The sequence below is a fragment of the Falco punctatus genome (assembly GCF_963210335.1).
Source record: "Falco punctatus genome assembly, chromosome: 5".
NCBI classification, from domain to species: domain Eukaryota; kingdom Metazoa; phylum Chordata; class Aves; order Falconiformes; family Falconidae; genus Falco; species Falco punctatus.
Window position 1 is genome coordinate 28,611,927 of NC_137584.1, and position 25,641 is coordinate 28,637,567.

At 40.8% G+C, this 25,641-nt stretch overlaps 1 long non-coding RNA gene across 1 annotated transcript; it reads left to right on the forward strand.

Annotated features, from left to right (window-relative positions):
- Window positions 1-44: 44 nt before the first annotated feature.
- LOC308064043 lies at window positions 45-25,352 on the forward strand. The gene is made up of 2 exons (XR_013928170.1): window positions 45-14,603; window positions 16,245-25,352. It is a non-coding gene; the product is annotated as an uncharacterized lncRNA (long non-coding RNA).
- The last annotated feature ends 289 nt before the right edge of the window (window positions 25,353-25,641 follow it).

Here is a 25,641-nt window from a genome sequence, read left to right on the forward strand (position 1 = left end):
GGGGCGGGCGCTGAAGGGAGGGGAGGCCCGGCCCGGGGCCTGGCGGTGGCGGGGCCGCAGTGGGGGCAGCCCGCCCTCGGTGCGGCGTGGGAGGTGTCACCGCGGCTGCTCTCTCTCTCCGGGGCCGGAGGGCGTGAGGCGCTGGTTGCCCCGTCCCGCCACCCAGGGGCACTCGCTTTACTGGGGCATCCTCGCCGCGGCGCCCTCACTGCTGTGCCCGAGGGCGAGTGGGCCTCCCGTCTGCCTCCCGGGAAGGAGGGCAGGGAGGGGGCGCCGTGTTTCTGCAGGCCCCTTTGGGGTGAGCTGGGGATGCAGGCCTGCCCGGGGCGGGGGGGGGACTCCAGCGCTCCCGCATCTTCTCACATGCACAGTGATGTCTCTTACAGTTGCGTGTGCAGCTCGCAGGAGACAGGTTTTTCTCACTTCGTGCAGGTGACTTTACTAGGCGACTTTACTTGGATTTGTGTGGCTCTTAGCACGACTGAGGATTGTGGCACTTGATACAAACAATGACTCCGTGAGTCAACTGTTCCCAAACAGCACACCTTACTGCAATAAAAACACAGGGAAAACATACTTGAGTTACAGCTGCACTGTAGCGTGCCAGTTTTCTGGAGTTGGCTTGATCTCTTAACCTATTTGCAGATGCCTCTAGCAAAGATGATGGCAAGTAATGCAGTCAGCAAAAATGGAGAAAAATTGACAGAGTCACCCATCCTGCTTTTTGCCGCACTGCTCATTAGTTACCCTGAAATAATGAAATAGCTATAACATGAATAAAATTACTCAGTTTTTTATAAGAACATAAGGACTGACACAGTGCTTAAACCAAGAGTGTACGTATGTCTTCCCGTTTCTTGTATCCAAGGATGGGAAGATTATAAGAGGCCAAACTGCTGGTGAAGCTTCCAGTGGGTCTGCTTTGAATTTCCAACAGTTTACATCTACTGACTCTAAATCAGAAGCCTTGTCTTGTTCCTTAGCAGCTCACAGTGTATCTCCTCTAGATGTGCATCCACTTGACCCTCTACTGCTTGTAAACTTGTAGCATCCATGACAACCTGTGACTGGGAGTTCCACAACGTAATTCTATGTATGAAGAATCACTTTGCTTTCAACCTGGCATTTCATGACACCATTTGATGACCCCTGCTTCTTGCTTTGGAAAGGACAGTAAACAATTTTTTCTCTGTGTCACTCATCACTTTATAACCTCCATGAAATCCCCTTTCAGTCCGGCAAGGTTTCTCTTGCAGACTGACAAATTCAAGTGGAATTTAGTTCTTCTTTCAATGGAAAGTATTTGCTGCTATTCTATGAACTTTACCATTTCTACCATTCCTGTTTGTGGTAGTGGGACTGGAACTGCATACAGTGTCCAAGATAGGGGCACACAGTGATTTTATAAAGTGGCATAACATCATTCCCTGTCTAGTTCCCAATATTGTTCATAAATATTTATGATGTTTGATGTGCTGTTGACCCCCACTGAGGTGACATTGTCTTAAAAGTAACATTAAATTTCCAAGATCTCACTCCTGAGGTGTAATGGTCAGTTCAGACACTGTTATTCTACGTGTAATGCAGAACTGTGTTTTTCCCACGTGCATTATTTTGCATCTGTGTGTATTCACGATCATCGTTTTGCTGCTGGTCACTGAAGGCTCAATTCAGCTGCCCATGTGTAGGCGTCTAGTGCTATTTCAGATGCCAGAGGGTGTCTTACCGAGGCTCCAGAAGAGCATGGGTCTCCATTATGTCCTATGCCAGAACCATTAAGATGTCTCTCACATCATAGAGCATGAGTATGGATAATTGAGCCCCAAGTATTGCAAGGTCTTTCTGCAGTTCTTCTCAGCCACACCTTTTCTTTCCTTCCATGAATAACACGATATCATCAGCAAGCTTTGTCTCACCACTCCTCACCTCCTTATTCAAATTATTTATGAATAAGCACAGACATGTGAAGGTGCATTAGTGACTTCCTTTCACTGTGAAAACTGACCATTTGCTCTTAGTCTTTTAAACACATTTTAATCCATGCAGGGGTCTCTTTTATCCCATGGTTGCTGTCTCCTTAAGAGCCTTTGGCAAAAAGGTGTTGAAAATTTTTCAGAAATCCCAGCAAACTCCCTCTCTCCAATCCTTCTTATCCAAGTGCTTGCCGACACATTCAGAAACTGTCATGCCAATTTTATAAGGCAAGACTTCTTTTTGAAAAACAATGTTGACAAAACCCATGTTGATCTTTCCAGAGTAAATCATATCTGTCCACAGATGCACAAATTCTAGTTACTACTAGTCTCTGCAGAACAGGTTTAAGTTTGAATAGTTAGTAGTTCTCCAGCTTTCCTCTAGAAATATTTTTTTAAAATAATGTAACATTTGATACAATCCACTCCTTAGATGCCAAGAAAATTTTAAGCAAAAATACACCACAGTTAGAATTTCAGGTGTTACACCCTTGAGTTTCTTGGATGAACAGAGAAAAATCTGTTGAGAATGTTACTGTTTATTTTGTCTACTCTTAATTTATGAATCTTTTTTTAAGTCAACATCTTAGTTCGAAACAGATGGGAGAGAAGGCCGGTGATTAAGTGTTCCAGCAGAGGAACACAGCACAGGAAGTTCTCTTAGGTTTTCCACTATGGCTTTATTATCATCTCTGAGTGCTGTTTTTATGCCCAGTTCAGTTGGTAGGTTTCAGAACCTACCAAGCTTCTGGTACTTGGTACACTAAGATTACTGAAATCCTCTCAAACCCTCTTGAAAAGGATTTACTATTTAATTTTATACCTTTTATAACTCTTTCCTTTCATGTCATTCATGAGATCTATTGTAACCCTCTGAGGCCTTTTTTTCCCCAATTTTTTTTTCTTATTTGTTTAGTCTTCCCTTGTGTGGAATGATTTTATGTTTGTACTTGTTCTAGTTACCTCTTAATGTGTTGGGGTTTTTTTAGATATAGTATACCCATTCTGAAGTATATAATATATCCTTTTCCTCTGCTCATGTCTTAATTCTAGTGACTTTCCTAATTTTTGACCTCTGCTTGATGACTAGTTGTTCAAAAACTATTTACTTTAAAGAAATAGGCATTAATGGATTATGAGTAACAGGATATCTATAATGAAGAACAAGAGGTCAATGGGATTTAAAACAAAGTATATTAATCAACCTCTGCGAATAGTTAACAAGACATGGCCCTGGGAGAAGGAATAGGGTGACACCATAAATCCATCAAACCAGGAAATACCAAGATAAGCCCAAGGAGAACCAAATGATTGATAAGGCCAAAGAGAAAACCACTTGAACTATGTATGAACTATCCTAATTAATATAGTAGAAAAACTGCCCTTGGGTAGAGAAAGACCCCCCTTGCCCCCCCTAACAAAGGCCCTTCGCAACATGCGTAAAGAGAAAATGCTGCACCTTCCAGTGAAGATGAGGCATCGCAAGAGCCAATGAGAACAAGGGTGATTGAACGTCGGTGTGAAAGAACTGATAACAGTCACTCAGAATGTACAAAATTTTTTACCATGTATTAGCTGGTGTGCTAGCTTTGTGGATTTACCACCTAGCACCCATCTCTGCACAGACATAAGTATCTCGACTGTGCGTGGATTGGCTTTTGCACACCAGGGGAAGAAGCCAGTTTTGGGATAACATGCCGAGTACAGAGTTGAGATTTCAAGTAGTTGATGTTCCACCACCTTTCCAAGATCTCTTTCCACAGTAGTAACAACTAAACAAGTGCTCATCATTGTGAGTATCTGGTGAAGGTTATACTTGCCATTTATAAACAATTTTCATTTGCCATTTTATCAGGTGTCATTTAATATTGCAGGATCTTTCTGCAGCTCTTAGAATCAACTTTAGATTGATTTGGGAATAGGATTGTTTTATCTGCAAACTATTTATCTCTATGTTCAGATCATATATTGAACTGCAGAGGTCCCAGTACAGATCCTTTTTTTTTTTGTGGATGGGTGGGCTTTCTTGTCTCTCACTATTTTGTAACTTGTAAACCAGAGAAAAGGTTTCTTTTTCTGTTATCACTTGAATTTTCCCAATGAATTTTTTTGTTTCTTCCATTTACCTCTTATCTCACAAGGACATCTTAACAATAAAAGTTGATTGGTTGTAAATATTTTTAGGGTTACAGACTGTCTTTGATTTGTGTTTTGACGAAGCCCATCGCAATGGAGTTGTTAGATTAAGGTATTTAGAGAATGTAATAGCAAAAAGGTAAACGGTAGCTAGGGAAAGTGTAATTGATTTAGCAGCATTGATTATTTCACATTAATAACAACAATTATTTTGTATCAGTAGGTTACTTTAATGGCATGTCTGAGTGTGATTTTTTTAAAAAAATTATTCAGACAAATAAACAATCTTGTGTCCAGTACAAGAGCACTTTGGGAGTGTGTTAATATTCAGTACTGATAGCAATGCATTTTTAGCTTCCCCCATTAAGGAATTTGACATTTTATTAATGTGATTAGGGCCTAAACAAGGGTATGATAAATACTTAGGGTATCATTAGAAATGAGTGGGAAACTGCATGTAGTGTCTTTTGGTGAGGAACAGCACAAGTACAGCACATTGACTAAAAAATGAAACAAAATAATTTTATATATATATAGCCAGTAAAGTGTGTTTTCCTGTGTTACTAATGAAAGCTAGAGAAGTGCAGGGACAGCTAACCCTGTTCAGAAGAAGAGTTCCTTTAAGAACAAGTATTTGATGAAAGAGGTTAGCCCACTAACCAGAGTGATTCCTAAAATATACAGTTTAATAATTTGCTTAGAAAGGAAGGTAGATTTTGTGGCAGGGCCTGGAGGAGGATGGAGGATTACCTTTGTTTTGTGAATGTTTGAATAGTAAATGATGCCCCGAGGAAAAAGGCCTGATCTTGGTTCTGAGCTAAAAAGATAAGCAAAGCCCCACCCCACCCTGGTAGGCTGCATAAAGTTGCACATTTTCCCATGGGAATTATTGGAACCCCTATTACTTGTGGCTTTTCAGTCTTAATAGGGTGAAGTCCTGGGAAATGTGCTGTCTTATAAGGAGTGTTCTTCCTTTGGGAGGAGGATGGAATGAATAAGTTCATAAGTCTCTTCCATTTTCATGATCATCTGCAAAAAACTTCCTTAAAGGCACTTGGGAGTTTCTCAAAGTAAAATAACCCCCAAAACATGGAAAAAACCCTAACAACAAACCATCATCCATGTTTGTGTAACACAAGGCAGGCATTGTGTTTGTTTAATACCATGGAACATGGGACCTAATAGCAAGAACAGATCTGCAAGAGTTAACAGACAAGAAGACTGGTATACTGAGGTCTTGATCGATGAGGTTAAGTTTTCTCCATCTTGCTGATTGAGCCTGTTCTGATAAATGAGATCTGGAGTCCTGTGGCATGCCGATTCTGTACTGTTCAAGGAAAAACTGTAGAAGTTTCTAGAATTCCTCTCTTCCTCGCCTTTTTAGTTTTATTTTCTCCACTGTTCCCTTATGGCTGTCTTTCACCAAGTCATCTGACTTAGTCTCCTCTCTTTTATCTCCATAGATATTCTTCCCTGTACAGCCTTTCATTACTTCAAAGGCCTCACCCTTACTTAGTGCTGTTTGGCCCGTTGTCACTTTCCAAATACGTATATTAGCATTCCACATTAATGATCCAGCAGTTTACAGGATTAATAGCTCTTCCCGCTATTTCCCCTACTTACTCAGCAAGACAGAAACTTGGCTACGACTCCTGAAATCTACACACTGCCTTATTTTCTAACTACAGGGAACTTCTGTGGTCTTCTGTGGTCTTCCAGGATGACAGTAATACACTGCAACTGGACTAACTTACTCGCTGTGCTAGTTTTGAAATCTGCTATTACTATCAATATAAAGGAAAGCAGAGAGGCCAACATGAGAGAGCTTTTTAAAGGCAGAAGCAACCTGAATGTGTTCTTCATAATTGTATGTGTTGTCCATAATTACAATAACACATAATATTTTTCTTCCCTTAAGCATGAATAAGTTAATCTTCCTAGGGAGGGAATATACTCCTGTGAAGTTACTTCCTGTTACAGTCTTTTTAAAATCCACAAAGAAATTACGTGCCCTTACTTTCCGGTACAAAGTGGTCCCTGTTTCTTGTATCTGCCAGGAGATGGTGCTGCCAGTCTTCCATCTATTCCTTTCCAGTTCTGGGGAAAGGTGGCACACGTTTATGTGGAATTACATGTACAAATAATGAAGATACTGCTGCTGTCTGACTGCTGCACTTCTGTCCTAATAGGGACCTTAACGGAAACAGAAAACGCCTTTCCATATGTAAAGCTTGCTGCTGCTTTAGAATGGGACATACATACTGAAGATCCATCAGAAGTTTTCCAGAGTTTTCTAGTGTTCCATGACAGCATGATGAATATAAACACTCTTCTTCATGATTTGCCGGTTAGTTTCACACCTGCCTTTCTCACCTTCACAGACACCTCTGGGTGCACTCTGGCAAGGTGGTTCTTGCTTTCACAGGTATCCCAGCCCTGTTCAGAGAACCAGAGCTTTGACACTGCTTTAAATAGAAGCAGGATGGGGTTTTAAATCTCGGCCTAAATCACTTCAGGCAATTTAGGCAGTTCTCTTAACATCAATGCTGATGTGAACAGCTCCTGGAGCCCCTGGTTTCACTATGCACACTTCACAGCATTTGGCCTGAAAAGACTGTGTGGCATGTAATGGAAGGACACATTCTATTCTGTTTGATCATTGTGATAGCTTATTCTTGATTTTTAATGTACTATCAGCACTGGGGTTACCTTTATAAATATGTATGAAGGTCACAGAGCAACATACTTCCTTTTAAGTTCAAAATACCCCTTTTTTTAGCTTTGTTTGTTTGGTACCAGATTTTCTTTTCACCAGTGCAATTCTTTGGTAATAGTCATGGCTACAGTAAGAAAAAAAGAACAAAAAAGAACTGGACCTAATTTAAAATTGCTAGGTTTTGTTATGTTGTAGTTCTAAAATACATCCTGGTGATTTAACATCTATCCTGATTTCTCTTACCCACAGAACAGCTGTCACAGATACTGGTGAAAGTTAACATCTCTGGTACCAATCTCCTGCTTTTCAGAGGACGTCAGATATTTTTATTGGTTCTCTTTTCTCTCCTAAGAAAAAGTTTCTCTGATTTGAAATAACATAGAAGAAAAGACAATCTAAGTATTCAGTAAGATAAAATGTACTTCCTCTGGGTGATATTTTTGATCAGGCTAATATATCTCCAGGAGGTATTGTTAATGTAAAGGCAGCTAACGTGGAGCTTTTTGGAAAGTGAGGAAATGTGGGCTACTCTCCAGCTGTACTATTTTGGTGTATGAGATACAGAGGGAACTGATTGCCAGTATCCTCCAGCAGCTCAAGCAAAAACTGGCAGCTGGACAACTAAACATCTACTGAACTGCAAAAAGAAAACTTAGTAGAAATTTTAACTAACTAAATTTGCACACATTTGGATTTTGAAAGATCTGCTAGGAATCCACCTTATGCTGACTGCTTTGGCCACATTTGTGTGTATGTATACATATGAACAGTCCCTGTATAGGTTTAGAACGGTACGGGAAGCTTTATAAAATGAAACTCTTCCAGGCAAACTCTGACATCAGTATTCAGTGGCTTCATAAGTGAGATTTATTCTCCTGAGTGAGAGTTGCAAGGTAGAACTCCTGGTTTGTTTTTTTCTCACAAGCTATGTTGGCAATACGGGATTTAAGTGTAAATGGAGACTTAAACTTGCTATGAAAAATTAATGTATTGAATGCTGTACAATCTGCATTACAAAGAAACAGGAAAAGAGTGGGCTAGAAGGCTGAGCTGGAATGGATTAATGCCTTCTAGGTTTTCTGGCAAGATCACAAGTAGAGAGCAATTCATGGAATACATGCAGCATAGCATTAGACTTTGCTTGGTATTGCTCATTAGAGCTATAGTAGACCAGGCTTGTGAGGGTGGCATTGCTGAGAACTGCTTGAAAATGAGACCCATGGCTCAGCCAAGCAAATAAGAGCATGCATCTTCCTTGGCTTCCATGGTGAGAACAGGAGCCCAGAGCCTCTCACAGAATCAGGTGCTCTTGAAAAAAGTCTGCTGTGATGGGGTGGTGCAGTTAGTTTCCTCCTGTACAATGAGAAGTTGTGTGTCTGTTTTAATGCTCCTCTGGGTACCATCTTAAAGCTTTGATGGAGGGAAAGGATCAGGATAAAAGGAAGAAGAAATTCTGATTGCCTGTAGTGACCTTGTGGCTTTGCAGCAGCAAGATGGGGCAGACTTATCCTAACTTGCACCACTGGCTGAATGAACCTATTCACAGCAGAACTGGAGGAATGCAGGCAGCATTTTGCTGAGCTGGTACAACCTTCAGTGTCAAAAAGCTATCAACCTGTTCAGAGTTTTCATTCTCCTTAGTTATATTTGACCCTGTCAACTCATTGGTATCCGAGCAATGTAAATACTAAGCATTACTGCTCCAGACTAGCAAGTACTTCGTACTCTGAGTAGGTGTAAGTGCCTGCACTGAGCAGGAAATCCGGATCCAGCTCCTCACAGTTCTTTCTCAGACAAAATAGTTCTGTTGACTGTGTGAGCAAGACCAAGAGGATTTATTTTTTTAAGTCACTTCTTTGCAAAGAAAATAATTTCACCAAATGCCTTGGGTCTGTGAACACCACGCAAAAATCTTCACGTGACCAGAATCTGCACATACCACCTATTTCTAAAAAGAAAAGGAAATCTCTGTGAAATCTTTATCAGTCTGCATCAGGGACACCAGTTCACCGCTGCAAAATGGGCCTGCATGTATCTTTGATGTGCAGACAGTCTACTGATGTCAGGCTCAGGGGCACCAGCTGGCTCACTTCATCTAGCAGCTGGAGCTCAGATTACCCAGATTGGCCATCCCCACGACAGAGCTTTGATGCAGGAGTCACACTTGAACTGCTTAAGACCTACAATTCAAGAGTCACCTGCCCATCAGCTGAAATTTCAACCATTATTTTGAGATGTCTTTGTACTTACATGCCTTTAATCTCTCATTTTCATGGTGCCTCATTGCTATCTCCACTGCAGGTCCTTCAGTTCCTTATGCTGAAAAATGTGATTCACACAATTCCCATTCCCCAGCCCTACCTGATTACACTCTGCAATTTGCTCACCAGCTACACCTGATAGAGGACACACGATAGGAAGACAGAGAAGTGTACTTCCAAGGAACACTTCTGCCTCAGGACAGTGCTGCTAGAAGGCATGTTCCCTTGCTACAGCTGTGCAAGCTTTTGTCCTTCTGGCCTACCTGGAGAGTTTGGTTAGAAGTATACTCTGTGCAGTGGTAGCAAAAAACCTTGAGAGATCTGCCCTCTGGGTCAGCAAATATGCCACTGAGCTATCTTACTTGCTGAGCTGTCACTTGGATTGGTAACAGCTGGTAACACAGCTGTGCCATCATAACACACCTGGGAGCACTTTGGTGATTCTGTAATCACAAATGTTGAACTAGGTCAGTATTCTCCAAACGGTTTGGACTACTGGGTTGTAGTCTTAAAACTTATTGTACCCTGTTATTAGAATTCCGCGTGAAAATATGTTTTCCTATGGAACTGCAGAGCCCATACCAGTGGCTCATGGGGCGCAGTAAGGAAGCCACTGGCCAAAATACCGTTTCAACTGTAAGTAACTCAAGGTACCTCTACAGAAGTGGGGAGACCTTCAGATAAGTCTTTTCATCTTTCTGTGTGTGAATTCGTTTTCCAATGGTAGGGTGTGGATACTGGCATACATCAAGTATGCAATGTAAGTGCCAAGTATTCATAGTTATTATACACCTGCTGACCTAAAGCAGCAATTTAAAACAACTGGGAAATAACCTGAAAATAAGCACAACGCTGGACCCATTTTTAAGTTATTATCTTAGAGACAAGAGGCAATTTTCTTTATGAAAAGTGCGACTGATAGTTAGAGTTCCTGTTTCTCACATGTGACTGCACACTGTTAATGGTGAAGAACTGGTAGGCAGGAAGTTTCTAAGGTCCCTAAAGCAGAAGGCACAGGCAGAGTTTACTGCAAATCTAGGACAGAAACCCATAATTGGTTATCGCTCTTTTAGTGTTTTTGATCTCAAAAGAATACTACTTTATATTTAACCAGGGATGTTCATATGGCTGTTTGTAAATGAAAGTATTTTTGCATTTGAGGGAAAAGATAATAAAGGGAGTGTTTGAGTGAATGTTCTGAGCAAAATGCCTGTTAGTTAAGATAGTAGGTAAACAGCACTGTAATCAAAGGACTCAAACTCTTTTGAAGTTGCTGAGGAAGTGTGTGACAAATATCATCAAGAATGCAGTTCAAAGGACACAGTTCATATCTCTAAGACACACACCGAAGGCCTGATTCTGATCTTATGGTACTTGTATACTTGGCTTCAGCTGAATCAAACTTACTCTGCTGACAGAAACCAGCAGTGGGTAACTGTTCCTGCTTTCTCTGGGATGCTGAGAAAAGCTGACCGCGTGGGACCAGGGTACAGAAGAACGCTGAAACAGCCCATAAAGACTGCCATGAAAGATGAGGAGGTCAACAAAGTGACCAAGAAAAAAAAAAATTGAACTCTATACTGCCATCAGAGATTTTGCTCTTGCACTTGTCCCCTTGATACCTCCTTCTCCTCTGCCTTTGCTTTTCCCTTTGAGCTTCACAAAAACTGTTCCAGTTTGACCAGTTAAATGGTGCCAAATATGGTTTGTCCTTGTATGTATTTGTAGTTAAACTGCACTGACTGTACATTCATAGTTTGTTTTGTTGGCTGGTTGTTTTTTGCACTTATTTGTGTTCTTCACAAACATGGGTTACAAAAAGGAGTGAAAGGTGTAAACAGTTATGCAGAATTAAGGTCTACACTTGTTCCTGGGTTGTCTGAAAGACAGCTGATTGAGAAAAATTAGACACAGATGGTAACACTTGTGATGGAACACCGTGGGCCTCCACTTACTTTTTACATAGGATTTGTTCTCAATACAACTTGTCAGGCATCTGCATCACGGGGCCCCTAGACTCTTACAACAATGGTCATCCTGGCTGGGTGTCTTCAGCAGGATTACAGACTGATCAGATGTACGTACCAGCATCTTCCAGCTGCAATTACGGAGGCCTTGCTGTAGGAATAATTTCTCAGTAGGAATTAGTACGATCAGCAGACTGTCCTCTGCAAATCAAACCATCCTTCTGGTCCAAAAGACAGTTCTTCTATGTCTTTTGTTGCCAAACATTGCTGTAGCCAGAAACAGCAAGGATGCATTGCTACTTTTTTTGATGCAATTATACTGACATTAAAGAAAACATCACTTTTCAGGACCTTTTACAAACACAGAAGCTATTAGAATGAAATTGAAACAGTTGAATTTTAGTGTGTTGCTGTTGGACATGTTTTCTTTTTTACCACAGCTAATACAAACCCAGGTCTTTTTCCCTTAAGAACACAGATTGTTGGGTTTTATTAGTATCTGAATAATAGCAGTCTAAATAATTCACCGAGCCCCACTCTTCAGAGTGCAGTGACAGTTCACTGATAATAAAACCACCACCACTGACTATACACATGTATTTGTACTTGACAGCTTTTTGCAATAAGGGGTCTAAAATAAAAATAAGATAGTATAAATATAAAAGCAATTAATATCTTGAGAGAAAAACAGACAAATTGCTGTTTATGTAAGATGAAATAAGTATAGTGGCTGAGTTTTAACACAAGATAAGTCTAATGTATCTGTTTAATAGTGGCAACAACTAACTATGTTAATGTTTTTAATGTTATGTAGATTATTAGGACTGTTTAGCATTAAGTGTGTTTCAAAGACAAGGCCCTGAGGAACCTATAACTTTGAAGTTGGACCTGCTTGGAGAGGAGAGTTGAACCAGGTGATTTCCTGAGGTCCCTTCCAGCCTTAATGAATTTATGACTCTAAAGCATTAGTGAAATTAGGCTAGTTTATTAAAATGTTTGCCCTGTTAGTGGCTGACAGTGTTGTCTAATGATAAGAGCAATGCAGGTGTGATGGTAAGCTATAAAAAGTTATAATTTGTAAGGTATAAAAACATAAACCAATGGCTGTATTTTATAAACGCGTGTGCCGTTTGTGCAACAGAGAAACAGTCTGAGGAGATGTTTTTGTAAGAACTCTAAATGTATATTACTTGTCTTGCTCCTATTAATGCAAAGATATTACATATATGATAGTAAGTAAACCTGAGCAGTTTTTTACATTGTATGCATTCATTAGATTTTTACAGTTGTTTTTACTGTGCATGCCTCTAGTATTTCCTGTAATAACTTAAACAATGTTCAAATGAGCTATTTGAAAAGTTAAATTTACTTAAAGAATAGGTATTTAACTAGCTATTCTTATGTAAGTCTACAAGAACATAGAGAAAATAGGAGTTTATCTCTATCTTTAAGGATTTATACTTTTATTTCTGTTTTTTTTCAGTCAACATGACCAGTAATTACTGTGTCAAATGTTTCTAAATAATCTTCACCTAAGATGCCATAATCAAAGTAAGAGTAATATATTTGGTACAAAATTTTAACTTTAACAACATTTTTCTCTCCCCATTTGAGTCCAGAAATCTGAGTTATGCAAAGGCATGAGTGGCTCAGAGGACTGCAAACTCAGACCTGACAATGTGTAGTTACTGGCATGGTATCAGCCTAGGACCTTAGTAACCAAAAGTTGTTACCATCTGATTATAACTTCCAAAATGAAATGAGTCAGTTATCTGCAAGCAGACATGGTCACATCTCATAAATAAATATGTATGTATATATATATATATACACACACAAATACATATAAAATATATATACAGTATAATATTTATAAATAAGATGTATATTTCAGTATAAACAGACCAGCACAACTGAAACTAGTTGGCATACTACTGATTATTTTCCTACACTTTTACTTCCCAGGAACGTGGTGCATCTTTTAGGTTGTAATTTTAAAGTGAGGATTCCAAATTCTCTTGGCTTTGCAATTGAAATTAATAGGAATCTTGCCCTAGGTTGTTTTATTTTAATCAGTTCAACTTTTTTTAGTGAACTAATTTTTTGTGGATAATTATCAGATCATCTTTTTGTTGTATTAATCCCATATTCTCCCATTTCCTTGATTACAGGCATCCGTACCAGGACATTTCATTCTGGAACACTAGAGAAACAGCCTCCCACACAATAAAGCATAGGAAGACTGAAAACAAGGTTTGTCTTTTGATGCTTAAAATTGTTTTTTTTTTTACCCCTAGACTCAGCTGTGAAGGTAGGAAGAAATTTGGATCATACAGAATACATGAAAATTGTAGTAAGACACATTTGCTTACCATGCCTGTGTTCTTCTAGGGTGTCATTTGGATTGATGGTTCTGCTAAGGTTCTTTTCATGGTTCTTTCCTTGGTGAAGATTGTAGTTTTGTCTTTTAGACACAGCTTTTATTTTTGTGTAAATTACTTTTGAGTCTTGGGAGCTTTCACTACATTTACAATACTGCAAAGTATAACTCCTACAGAGACTTTTCTCATGCAGCCCTAATAGGTGCAAATCAGTATCATTTACTTTAAGCCAACAATAAACATTACAAGACCAGACCCAGCATCCAGTGCAAAGCAGACAAATAAATCTGCCTTGAGTCTGACAAATAGGGGTGTTCAAAAAGTCCTTGTACTCAGGCTTTGGTTAAGTAGCCACATCAGCTGAATGTAATTTGCTGTGAAATGGGGAAGGTAGTCCTCCTAGTCTGCCCTCTGGTTCTTCATTTTTCTTGTTGCAGAACCAGGCTGTGCGTGCGTCAGCACATGGTTGGGGAAGTGACAAATGAAAGGTGTCCATCTTCATATTTGGTTTTGCATTCAGGCTGCCTGATGTGACACAGCAGAAGGCTTTGGAGGCAGTATGGATTTACGTCGGGCTGAACTGACCACGTAACTATGGCCTCACAGGGATGCTCCAAAGCACGTATCCAGTGCAGGAACTGGTTGTCAGCATAGGAGGTATAGCCCAGGAGGAGGAGGGGAGGCAGGGAGCCTGCCACTGGAGCTTGGTACTGCAGCAATTCCCATTTAAACAGTCCTCAGACACCATTGGCAGCTGGTATAAATCAGCACACCCTTTGAGTTGCTGTAATTTATAAGGCTCAGACTGATATATTTCATCCTGCAACATCATTTAAAAGCAATGTCTAGTGTTTTTAAGCCAAGGACCTTTGAAATAAGAAAACAGGGCAAGAAGGAGTACTCAGGAAACTACAGGCTGGTCAGCCTCACCTCCATCCCTGGAAAGGTGATGGAACAGCTCATCCTGGAGGTCATCTCTAAGCATGCAAAGGAAAAGAAGGTTACCAGGAGTAGTCAACACAGTTTTGTCAATAGGAAATCACGCCTGACCAACCTTATAGCTTTCTATGTTGGAATGGCTGGCTGGGTAGATGAGGGGAGAGCAGTGGATGTTGTCTACCTTGACCTCAGCGAGGCTTCTGACACTGTCTCCCATAACACCCTCACAGGTAGGCTCAGGCAGTGTGGGTGAGATGGGTGGGCAGGGGGGTGGGCTGAGAACCGGCTGAGTGGCAGAGCTCAGGGGGTTGTGATCAACAGTGCAGAGTCCTGCTGGAGGCCTGTGGCTCGTGGTGTTCCCAGGGGTCAGTACTGGGTCCAGCCCTGTCCAACTGACTCATCAGTGCCCTGGGTGAAGGGACAGTGTCCCCTCAGCACCTTTGCTGGTGACACAGCACGGGGAGGAGTGGCTGAGACCCCAGCAGGCTGCGCTGCCATTCAGCGAGACCTGGGCAGGCTGGGGAGCTGGGTGGAGAGGGACCTCATGGAGTTCAGCAAAGGCAAGTGGAGGGTCCTGCCCCTGGGCAGGAATAACCCCCCGCACCAGTACAGGCTGGGGCTGGCCTGCTGGGAGGCAGCTCTGCGGGGAAGGGCCTGGGAGCTCTGGTGGGCAGCGAGGTGCCCATGGGCCAGCAGTGTGCCCTGGTGGCCAAGGCCAGTGGGACCCTGGGGTGCATCAGGAGGATCATGGCCAGCAGGTGGAGGGAGGTGATCCTGCCCCTCTGCTCTGCCCTGGTGAGGCCACATCTGGGCTGCTGTGTCCAGTGCTGGGCTCCCCAGTTCAGGAGGGAACTACTGGAGAGGGCCCAGCGGAGGGCAACGAGGATGCTGAGGGGAGTGGAGCATCTCCCTTGTGAGGGAAGGCTGAGAGAGCTGGGCCTGTTCAGCCTGGAGGAGGGAAGACTGAGAGGGGACCTTACCAATGCCTGCAGATGTCTGAAGGGCGAGTGCCAAGAGGATGGGGCCGGGCTCTTGTCAGTGGTGCCCAGCGACAGGACAAGGGGCAACGGGCACAAACTGCAACACAGGCAGTTCCACCTGAATGTGAGGAAGAACTTCTGTACTGGGAGGGTGCCAGAGCCCTGGCACAGGCTGCCCAGAGAGGCTGTGGGGTCTCCTTCTCTGGAGGCATCCAAAACCCACCTGGACGTGATCCTGTGCAACCTGCTGTGGGTGACCCTGCTTTAGCAGCGGGTTGGACTAGATTACCTCCAGAGGTGCCTTCCAACCCTGACCATTCTGTGGTTCAGTGAAAACAAGTAAACAAATTACTAATAGCAGATAAGAGTTTGGGGAGTGGGTGGATGCAAGTGAATATGAAACCTCAGTGACAAGGAAGAAAACCAAAGAAAAATAAATCAAACTGTACCTGCTAGTTACCTTTTTGTCTTGATGAGGTAGGTCTCTGAGGCAGTTTCCCTGAACAGCAACAATCTCTCTATTCCGTTTGGAAAACATGGAAAAACTTCACGACTCAAGGGAAAAAACAAGTAGCAACAGACAGGAAATATGCTGTTAAATGTAGGATTTTGGATTTCTGGTCATTTCTTCCACAAAGTGCCCTCAGTAGTCAGACATTCCTAATTTCTAAGTGTTAAACTTCCTTCATTATCAGAGTATTTTTCTTATTAATCAATAAGATTTTTATAATCCACATCTATTTATATTTCTTAAGAGCATGAAGATTTTTCCTCATTGTCTGTTTTAGAAATTGGGATTGCTCTGCACAGGAAAATACTTTAGGAAGAGGAATGCAGGGCATGGAAATCAATTGACATCCCTGTACCTTGTCCTTCTCTCTGGCTCCACAGGTGGCAGGGTGGAGAGACCTCTTCCTTTGACCCATAGGAGGAGAAAAGATCTAATTACCAGTGCCAAAGGAACACAGGATTGGTCCAACCTTTTACATCCAAGTAAACATGTAACAGACTTCGACTTCAGAAGGCTCCACAAAACATTTAGTCCATGAATCTGGGCTTTTTAAACATCCTGGAACACAAAATACCTACAGAAAAAGACTGAAAGCCACTATTAAAAAACACTATTAACTATTAAAAAAAAAAAAAAAAAAGGCAAGCTACAAGAAGAGTTCAGGAGAGACTGGGCACTGCAGAGATCCTGATCCTAAGTTTCTGCAGTAGTAGAAAGTATATGACATAAAGTTCCATCAGGCAGCACTCTACTCCATTCTGCCTTACAGAAAAGGAAATAAAACCTACAACAATCCTTCCAAAACGGATTTGAGGGGCAAATTCCTCCTGGGTCTTAGTTGGATAGTTGAGCATCCATCTAGTATTTGCAGATCAGAGTTGTGACAAATCTCAAGGGTAAACACCCACTTTCAGACAATAGGGTGGTTTTGTGTAGTTTCCATCAAAACAATGGTGTATTTTGGTCAGCGTGTTCTGCTTTCTAAAGTTCTTTATCTTATACACCCTCACTTCTCTTCACCTAGATACAAGTCAGGTCTAAGTGCATTCTTTTGCATTAAGTAATCCATTTTCATTATAATGCTACATTCAGGATTCTCTGGTCTTTGGTATTTGATTTTGTTTGTAGATACGACGCAAATAATGTTAATGGAGAATGATACAGATGGGATGACTGAATTTGGAATAAATTTTCATGTACAAATGCTGCATCATGAGGTTATGTTAATAACACATCTCAAAGACTTATCCAATGATAATTATCTAAATGTTGATTCCAAAATTTTTCATGTCCCAGATAAGATCTGACGCTGCAAGACCACAAGCTACCTGGCTGAGGGACAGCAGTCAGTCAGCAAGAAGCACCAGGTGATGGGAAAGGAAGATCTGGCAAATGGTCAGGGAAGATTTTACCTGAAAAAAACACCCCAAAATCCAGTCCTTTGGATCATGACAGCCAGGTCATGACTGATTTACTAGACAGTTGGCACAGCAAGCCCATGTCATTTGTGTACAAGGTATGATAACGTAGAAGTAGTCAGCGCAGTGCTGTGCTTCCAAAACCTTGTAGGTGAGTTGGATGGGATATTACTACAATGAGGCACACAGTTTATTACCCCCTACAACTGCTTCTTTGAGCTGTTCTTCTCAGATCTTGCTTATATTCGCCCATCAGCTGCATCAAGCAGATGTCTCATGCAGCTGAGAAAGCAGTTCTCAATTCCAGGCAGAGCAGATGGCAAGTCAGTTTTAAAGGTTTCATCTGAAAGACCAACATAATGAAATAAGACTATATGGTGTTCAATCCGTCAGCACTTGCAAAGTGGTGGAATCAAGAACAGCAGGATTTATTTGTTACGCTGAGAGGTATGTTTTCCATATTTTTTTATCTTTATTGTCACTCATGTGCTTGCATGACTAGTTGGGGAATCAGAGACAGCTCTAATGGAAAAGAGAAATTAGGTCATCTGGTCCATCCTCACTGCCAGGGCATGACTGTTCCCTGCAGTGTATCACTTCCCACACAGTTATCTTTCCAACTGCCTTTTGTAAGATGGAAATGCAATTCAGAGTCCCATTTGGCTATGACTACCAGAGCTTTTGAGGACGTTTTATTTGGACAAAAATGCTTAATAAGAGACTCAGAGCTCACAGTTTTAAATACATTTCAAAGACAAAAAAAGCAAATCTCAGAATTTGATTCTTAGTAAAAACTTTTTAATAGAAAAAGTGTGCAATATTTGGGATAATCGGGGACACTGTTTCCATTCAGACAGGAAATAGTTTCTATGACTCAATTCTACAAATTAAACAATAGGTTTCCTGCTAAAAAAATTAAACAACTAGTTCAGTAAGTAGTTTAGGAAGCAGCCAGTACTTGTGATGCTCTGAGCAGACTCTCATCAGGAGACTCAGCACTTGTGCTAGCTGACTATAGGTATTCCAGGCTGCCTTGATAAATTACTCCAAGTAATTATCCCCATCCTTCAGCAGAACATCTTAATGTGAAAGCACTCAGACTGTACAGAGCAGGATTGGTTTATTATGGAAAGAAATGAACAAATGCAAATAGAAAACGTGATAAAAGTTAGATGTAAGGAAGCGGTAAACTACTTCCTTTTCAGCAACTTCAGCATTACTAACTTCCATGCTGCCTGCGAATGAGAGTAACCCCCATCTTTTACCCCTTGACTACATCACTTCGTTCACCGTCTAAGTCCAATGGTTTCAATTAGTAAGTGGCAGTCCAAATATTTCCCTAAATTTGATCTCCTTTCCCAAAGGACCCATTTGCTTTGTTTTACCAGGAGGTGCCACCATGTAGTTTGGTTTAAGCATTCACTGTCTTAAGTTAGGGATTCTCCAAACTCTGCTCAGCTTTGCTATAGCATTTCCTTCTACCACCAAATTCTCATCCTTCACCGCCTTCACACGCTTACTTACATCAGTTCTTGTAGTGACATTCTTAGACCATCGTCCTTCACTAGAGAATCCTGTTCGCACTGCGCTCTGCAACATTTTCACTGGGGAGGACCCAAGAGCATTTAAGGAACTTCAGCAGAAACCCAGCAGTTCAAGCTCATCATGACAAAATGAGTAATTTCTCCTCTATAACTTCTCTGAAAAGATCACAACCACTACAACCTCAAGTACAAGTTCATGTGGTTGGCTTTTTATGTCCCACCAAAGGAACTAGAAGGTTTTATTGGTGAAAGATGCCTTTTCCCCTTCTCCAGCAGAGGAAGAAGAGTGCTCTCAGGTGCTTCTGAGCTCAGGAGTTAAACGCTTATTTTCTACAGTTGCCTTATTTAATCTGCAAATCAATCCACCTAGCTTTTCCTCTTGTCTCCAGCAAATCAGACTCAAGGCTTCAAACAGATGACAGGGTTGTTCCGCCTGTACTATAAAACCAGACGTCATTGTCAAGCTCTTACCATGTTTCTTATCCTTTAAAGAGCATGAGAGCATTTGATTCTTGTACATAAATAATGCTTGACCTTGTGTTAATTTAAATGGGCTTTAGGGCTTTACCCCATGGTTTTAGGTAGTCATTGAAGCATTCAGCTAGTGACCAAAGGTTGTCAAAAAGTCATCAGTCATGAAAGCAGGGTTAGCACATCAGGTGTGAGTTCCTAGGGGCATGACTTTTCTGGATGTTTGTGTATGTAATGGTCTCCACGGCATGGTTTTGAAGCTTTACTGTAATAAAAGTAACAATTAGATCCACTCTGACATGACAATTTTCACTGATATTCTTGAAGTAACAGGCTTCGAGATTCCACTTGATGAGGAAAGGTGTGATTACTAACAGAACAGACTAAATTATAGTGCTTTTATGGGTGTAGCAATTTCATACCATTTCAGAAAACCAAAAAATGTTCTAGTATTGCAATCCATTGAACAGTCAACTTGTTTAATTCTAATGATTTATTAATTAGTAATGAGGCCTGCCTAGTTGTCTCGACAAGTGAAATGTAGAAAGTCAAGGAATAAAGTAGGAAGTTCCAAGATGCTGATACTGATCTCGTATTTCCATCTGCCAGATAAAACCCGCTATTTTACATTTGGAAGGCTTGAGCGTCTTTTAAAAATCAAAGTGCCTTTCACAATAATGATCCACCCTTTCTCCTCTGGTTCTAATTAGACAAAAATAGTATTTGCAGTTGACCCATCAATCAAGACAGGTAAGCAACATTTCCTGCCAATGACTAACAACTTCTAACAGTGAAGTAAGAAGTGAGCCACCTTTATAAAGAGCAGCAATAAGAAAATAAAATGTTTATTTCTTTCAAATGTCAATGCCCATGCTGTTAAAGATCATTCTGTTAGGCAACCAAAATGAGAATTTAGAGATCCTCCTTCCTCAGCTGTTTTTTTTTTCCTTTGCAATATAGATCCTGTGCACACGCACACCAAAACAAAATGCGTCCCTTACCAACCAAACAGTCATTGACAAAATACAAAATTAACTGTTGCAGACCATCTAGAAACAGAATCCCCACTAGAATCAGCAAAACCTTGAGCAAAAGGATGTGCAGCATTAGGACCTGCCTCTGAAAAACAGCTACTATTACAGATACATTGAAGCTCTGCAATTCCTACCATCTCTGCATACCGCAAAAGGTTCCTGGAGCACTCTGATCTATTAATCCAAGATTGCTCTCTCTGCAGGCCTCCTGACAGCAGAATGCTGACTGGATTTTAGCCAACAGGCAGCACTGACACTAAACCAAGTGGGTACGAACTGGCTAAGTGTAAGCTTTTTATTTGGATTTCTAGCTATCAGCAGGGTGAGGACCTGGAGCAGGCTTCCAATGGCAAAGCAGGAAAAGAATCTAAATTGATAAAGACTTGATAAACATGCTGTGTAGTGCCTGTGATGGGACTGAGTGGGATGTGATGATCTAGGGGGGTCTCCAGCAGTCTTCTTTTAAATACATAAACCATGGTATACGCTGTCCCACTTTGAAGCAAAAGTCTCTAATTGATTAGATCAGCACATTTAAGGCTTTCTTCTCCACAGGGGACATTTATATTATTATTTCTATAAAGTAGTATTTTTTGTTATTTATCAAAGCTGTGTTTGAACCACATTCTGCAGCTCCACCAGAGGTGACCATACACTCGATGCAGAACAGCACATAAATGTATTGTCTCGTTGCTCGTAGAATGGAGCGTTGCATACAGAAGCCTATAAACATCTCTTCAGCCTTGACCACAGAACGCACCTTCATGCCTCTGCACAGCCATGCATCGCTTTGCAAGTGAAAGGTATTTTCAGTTCTTTCCACTTCGGAGGTAGAACAAGAGACAGTAGTGTTTGCATTCAATACTACTCTGATCTATGTGCTCTCTTCCTTTTTTTCCCTCTTGCCTTACAGTGCACTTTCATTAGTGATCACCTTGCTGTACCTCGTCCCCTCCAGGATCCTACACACCTTGCACCTGGGTGCAGAGACCATACCCTCCCACAAGTATTGTCAAGGTGCAAGAGAACCATCTGTGCCCAGCCCTCACTTTAGATCCTTAGAAGGGCAGGGTAGGAAGGAAGGGCAAGGACAGCTGGAGGGAAGCAGAGCAGGAGAGTAACTAGAACATTAGAAACACAGAGTAGTTTTTAACTCAGTTGGTAAGCAATTAGAGTGGGCCTAGAAAAAGCTTTCATTTTGTCTCCCACTGAGCATTATTGGAACTGTCACAGATGGGATAAAAATTGAGGGAAGGGACAAAATGCAACAGCAGAAACATGGGGTCGGTTAAACTGTCTCTAGCTGCAGTACTACTGTACACAAACTTCTCCAGTGATGCTTAGGTACTCCGTGTTTCTCCTACTGATAAAAAGGTCAACCCTCTCTCAAGCACAAAGCTTAACAGCAACAAACTGGCATGAGAGTAACAGTTTCCACTTGATGCAATACTTACTGGGCACTAACATTTAATGCATTTTGGCATGGCTACATATTAACAAATATATATGCTTTGAAGCCTCGGAATAAACCACATTTTGCATGACTACCTCTAAAACTAATGGTAATAGTGTTTGAATAAAATCTTGCTGAAGACCTGATCTACAAAAATTGACTTATATTCTTTAGGTCCTGTATTTAAACTGATTAATTCTAACATTAAAGGTGAATTAAGTGATGAATAAAGTTCACCAGCTACCTGAAACCTTTTAAATCGGACAGCAAGATCTTGTTCAGACCACTTATTCCCATCAAATTAGCTGTATGGATGGGATTTAAACCACCTATATATTGAAACCGATGGAAAGTACGCTAACAGAGCAAAAGCAGCTTTTTATGGCAGTCTGGGTTTTCCAGAAGGGATGAGAAAGCAGCAAAACCTTGTGTCTGCCATTTTACAAAATAGCCCCAAAACATTCTGTTGGAGACTCCCAGTTCACATCGGCACAGATTGTTCCATGAGTAGAAACTTGAGTATTTTCTAATCTAAACTGGGCTGATTCATGGATCCTGTACTATAGAGGCTATAGTATCTCTAATACACACACAAAATCTCTTCGGAAGACTGAGTTACATGAAGAATGTTATAATGTACAGCTGTGTTATTGCTGCCACTGCCGAGACCAAACTTCATTGCTCCCTGGCCGTAACACATCAGGAGTTTTCCTTGGAGAGTGCAATTTAAGTAATTTAGAGCACAGAAACAAACATCTCTTCTCCCTCTCCTTTTCCTCCCTCCTACAGGGCCTTAACGAGCCTTTATTGTTTCCAACAGATTTACAACAAATCTGAAATACCTAGCATCTGCCCAGCAATAACAAGATCTGCAGCCGTATGTAAACTGAACCCAAGGTCTAAAAACCCCCCACCCTTCTTCCCCAAACAGGTTTTAAAAACTGTCCTTTTGTTTCCAGAGTAGAGGGATTTTACAATTACAATGACCATAACAGCAGGAATGAGGGTTTAACTAAGTGAAAGGATTGGACAACTGAGAATATCGTTTGCAATAAAAGAGCTTACGAGCCACTTCTAATGGCATTTACAGAATCTCAGCTTAGGGATTCTTACCGTCAACTCACAGATCCTACACTGACAAACTTCCCTTAAACGAGTTTGCATATATTTTTAAGCAAATTTAAGTTTTAAGTTTAAGTTTTAAAATACTTGATCACACAGTTTGAGGCTACACTTTATTATCAGAGATGTACTTACGTCTGTTTATCGATCTGAAGATTCCGGCAGAAGACGACAAACGCATTCCTCTAGCAAGTTGGAGTCTTCACAGCGTAGTGGAAAATACCATGGCAGTAATCCAGAGCTGGTACTAACATTTCACCCTTCCCACACTGGCATTTTATTCATCTGAAAGCTGGCCAAGCTGTAATTGCTGGAGCTCTCAGCAGCCATGTCATCTAGCTACACTCACACAAAAGACAGCAGTTAGTTCTTGTTACAGAAGTCTGGGATTTCAGTTGTAGAACTGGGATGTCAGGTTTGTCCTTTTCCAATATACGATGATTTATTTCCCAGTTTACCCTCTTGGTTTGACATAGAAGATAATTTTAGGTGGCATCACACCATTTCTCAGACATATTGAGGACATTACTATTACTCTGAAAACCACGCTAACATTTAAAACATTAGTACATTTGGTATGCTCATGTAAAATCTGGTTAGCTAAATTAATATTTCTACTGGCCTGTTTTTTTTTGTGGGGGTGGTGGTGTCTAAGTCAAAAGCTTTCAATCCCCCAAACTTTCAACCCATACTTACTCTGGTCTCCCTACACTGCTTTGTACTGCACAAAAGAAAGCCAGATGCAAAGTAGCAAGTGCTGTATTTTATAGAATCATAAAATAATTTGTCTCCTGGTATAACACGTAGTCTGCTATCATGCCAAGAATACTGCAACTAGACTTAGAGAAAAGTGTTTGTTGACATTACTCATTTCAACAAAGATCCTGCAAAATTAAGTACAGAAGTCTATGGTTTGCCGCCAAACTGAGTTGTAACACAAATACCTCAAAATAAAAGTGGCTTAGCATGAAGTACCATCTCTGCTACCATCACCCATCCGGCAGAAAAGAAGTCTCTTTTTCCTTAACATTCTCAAAATACTTAGAAGTTGAAATGATTAATGCACTACTATGAAATTCATTGTAGGGGTTAAGACAGTAACTGCCCCACAGGATTTACTATACACACCCATATTCAGCACACGAAAGTCTCATCCTTGATCTAAAAAGATGCTATTGTTTTACTAAGGTGTCTTAGATTGATTGTATTGTCAACTGTCTGTCTGCCTTGCAAATAATAAGCATGGATTGGGATCTGAGGTGTCTGTGCAGCGTTTCCTGAGCTGTGGGGCAGGTCCTTTTATGTGAGGTGGGGCAGCACACGAGCACAAATTACCTCCTGGAGCTGGAAACCATAACGCCGCAAGAATGCGCCTAATTAGTCTGGGTGTTGTACTAATAATGGAATTTACTGGGGTTGGGGGAGGATGACAAGGCAAAGTCATGTAGGGAATTATGGTCTATTCCTTTTTTCTGTACTATCATCCTACTCTGCCATACCTTTCACTCCCTCCCCCTTTCAAAACAATACATCTATTTGGCCAAATTCTAGAAGTAACAGTATGAGGGAAGATGATGCTGCATTCATTATTATTAAAGTTCAAGAGCTAACGTTGCAGTTTCAAGACTCATTTTTTTGTGCAAAATGTAGATGCAATGAACAAGAGACAACTAGAATTTGCCCAGCTTGATATTAAATGCTCTTTCTAATGTCTAAGTTAAGCTATAATCTATATAATCTATAACAAGGCCCGGTTACTGCTCCTGTAAGGAAAACTGACAATTCTCTCAACAAGTTGCAAAAGGAAGGAAATGAGAAGAGCATTAGCTGACAACGTAGCGGAAGCTAAGACAGCACTCCAGAAGACAGCAAAGAAAGCAGACTCCTAAATGAGCAAATAAAGCTGACTGCTAATATGTCAGTACTGAAACATCTTTAATAGAAAATGAGAGCACTTAGGAGTTAAAAACCTTTATGAAACAAATAAAGGATCAATAAGAAATGCATGGGGGAGGGGAAGAAATTATGAAACCAAAACACCAATTAAGAAGCATATGAGTTTATGTAGAATCCTGCCACACAATACTTTTGACAGCAATTCAAAGTGACTGTATGAAGAAAATGGAATTGATACAATATTTTTTAAAAAAAAAAAAATCAATGCATATCAGTTGAAGCACATAATCTGAACAGTTTTATTGTAGGAACACTCATTGTGCACACTCAAAGAATGAACACACACATGGAAGGTGGAAGATGTACCATCAGAAGCCTGCAAGGACTAGTAATATGTCCTTTTTCATAATGTCATATCCTGTCTAGCCAGGACACTAATAGGAGTTAAATATTTTTCAAAAACCCACCAACATGGGAAACTAAGAGGTAGAGGTTTAGGAAACAAACTCTTGAGTGATTTAGGGGAGAAGAAAAAAAAAAGGGGGGGGGGGAAAGATGGCAGAGCAATGTATTATTACAAAAAGCTCCAAAACCTGGGGGAAACAGTAACACTACAAGCAGTCTAAAAATGACAAAGCAGATTATGATGTGGCAGCACACAAATTAATATTTAGAGCAGGACAAATTCCTCTGCATTACTAAAAGTGTAGCTGGAATACTGTAGTAGTAGTGATGACCACCAGTGAAAAAACACAACCAGAGGACGGATCAGAGAATTTCAAGAGAATACAAAAAAAAAAAGAAAAAAAAAAGTGTGATTTAGATGAGAAGATTTGCAA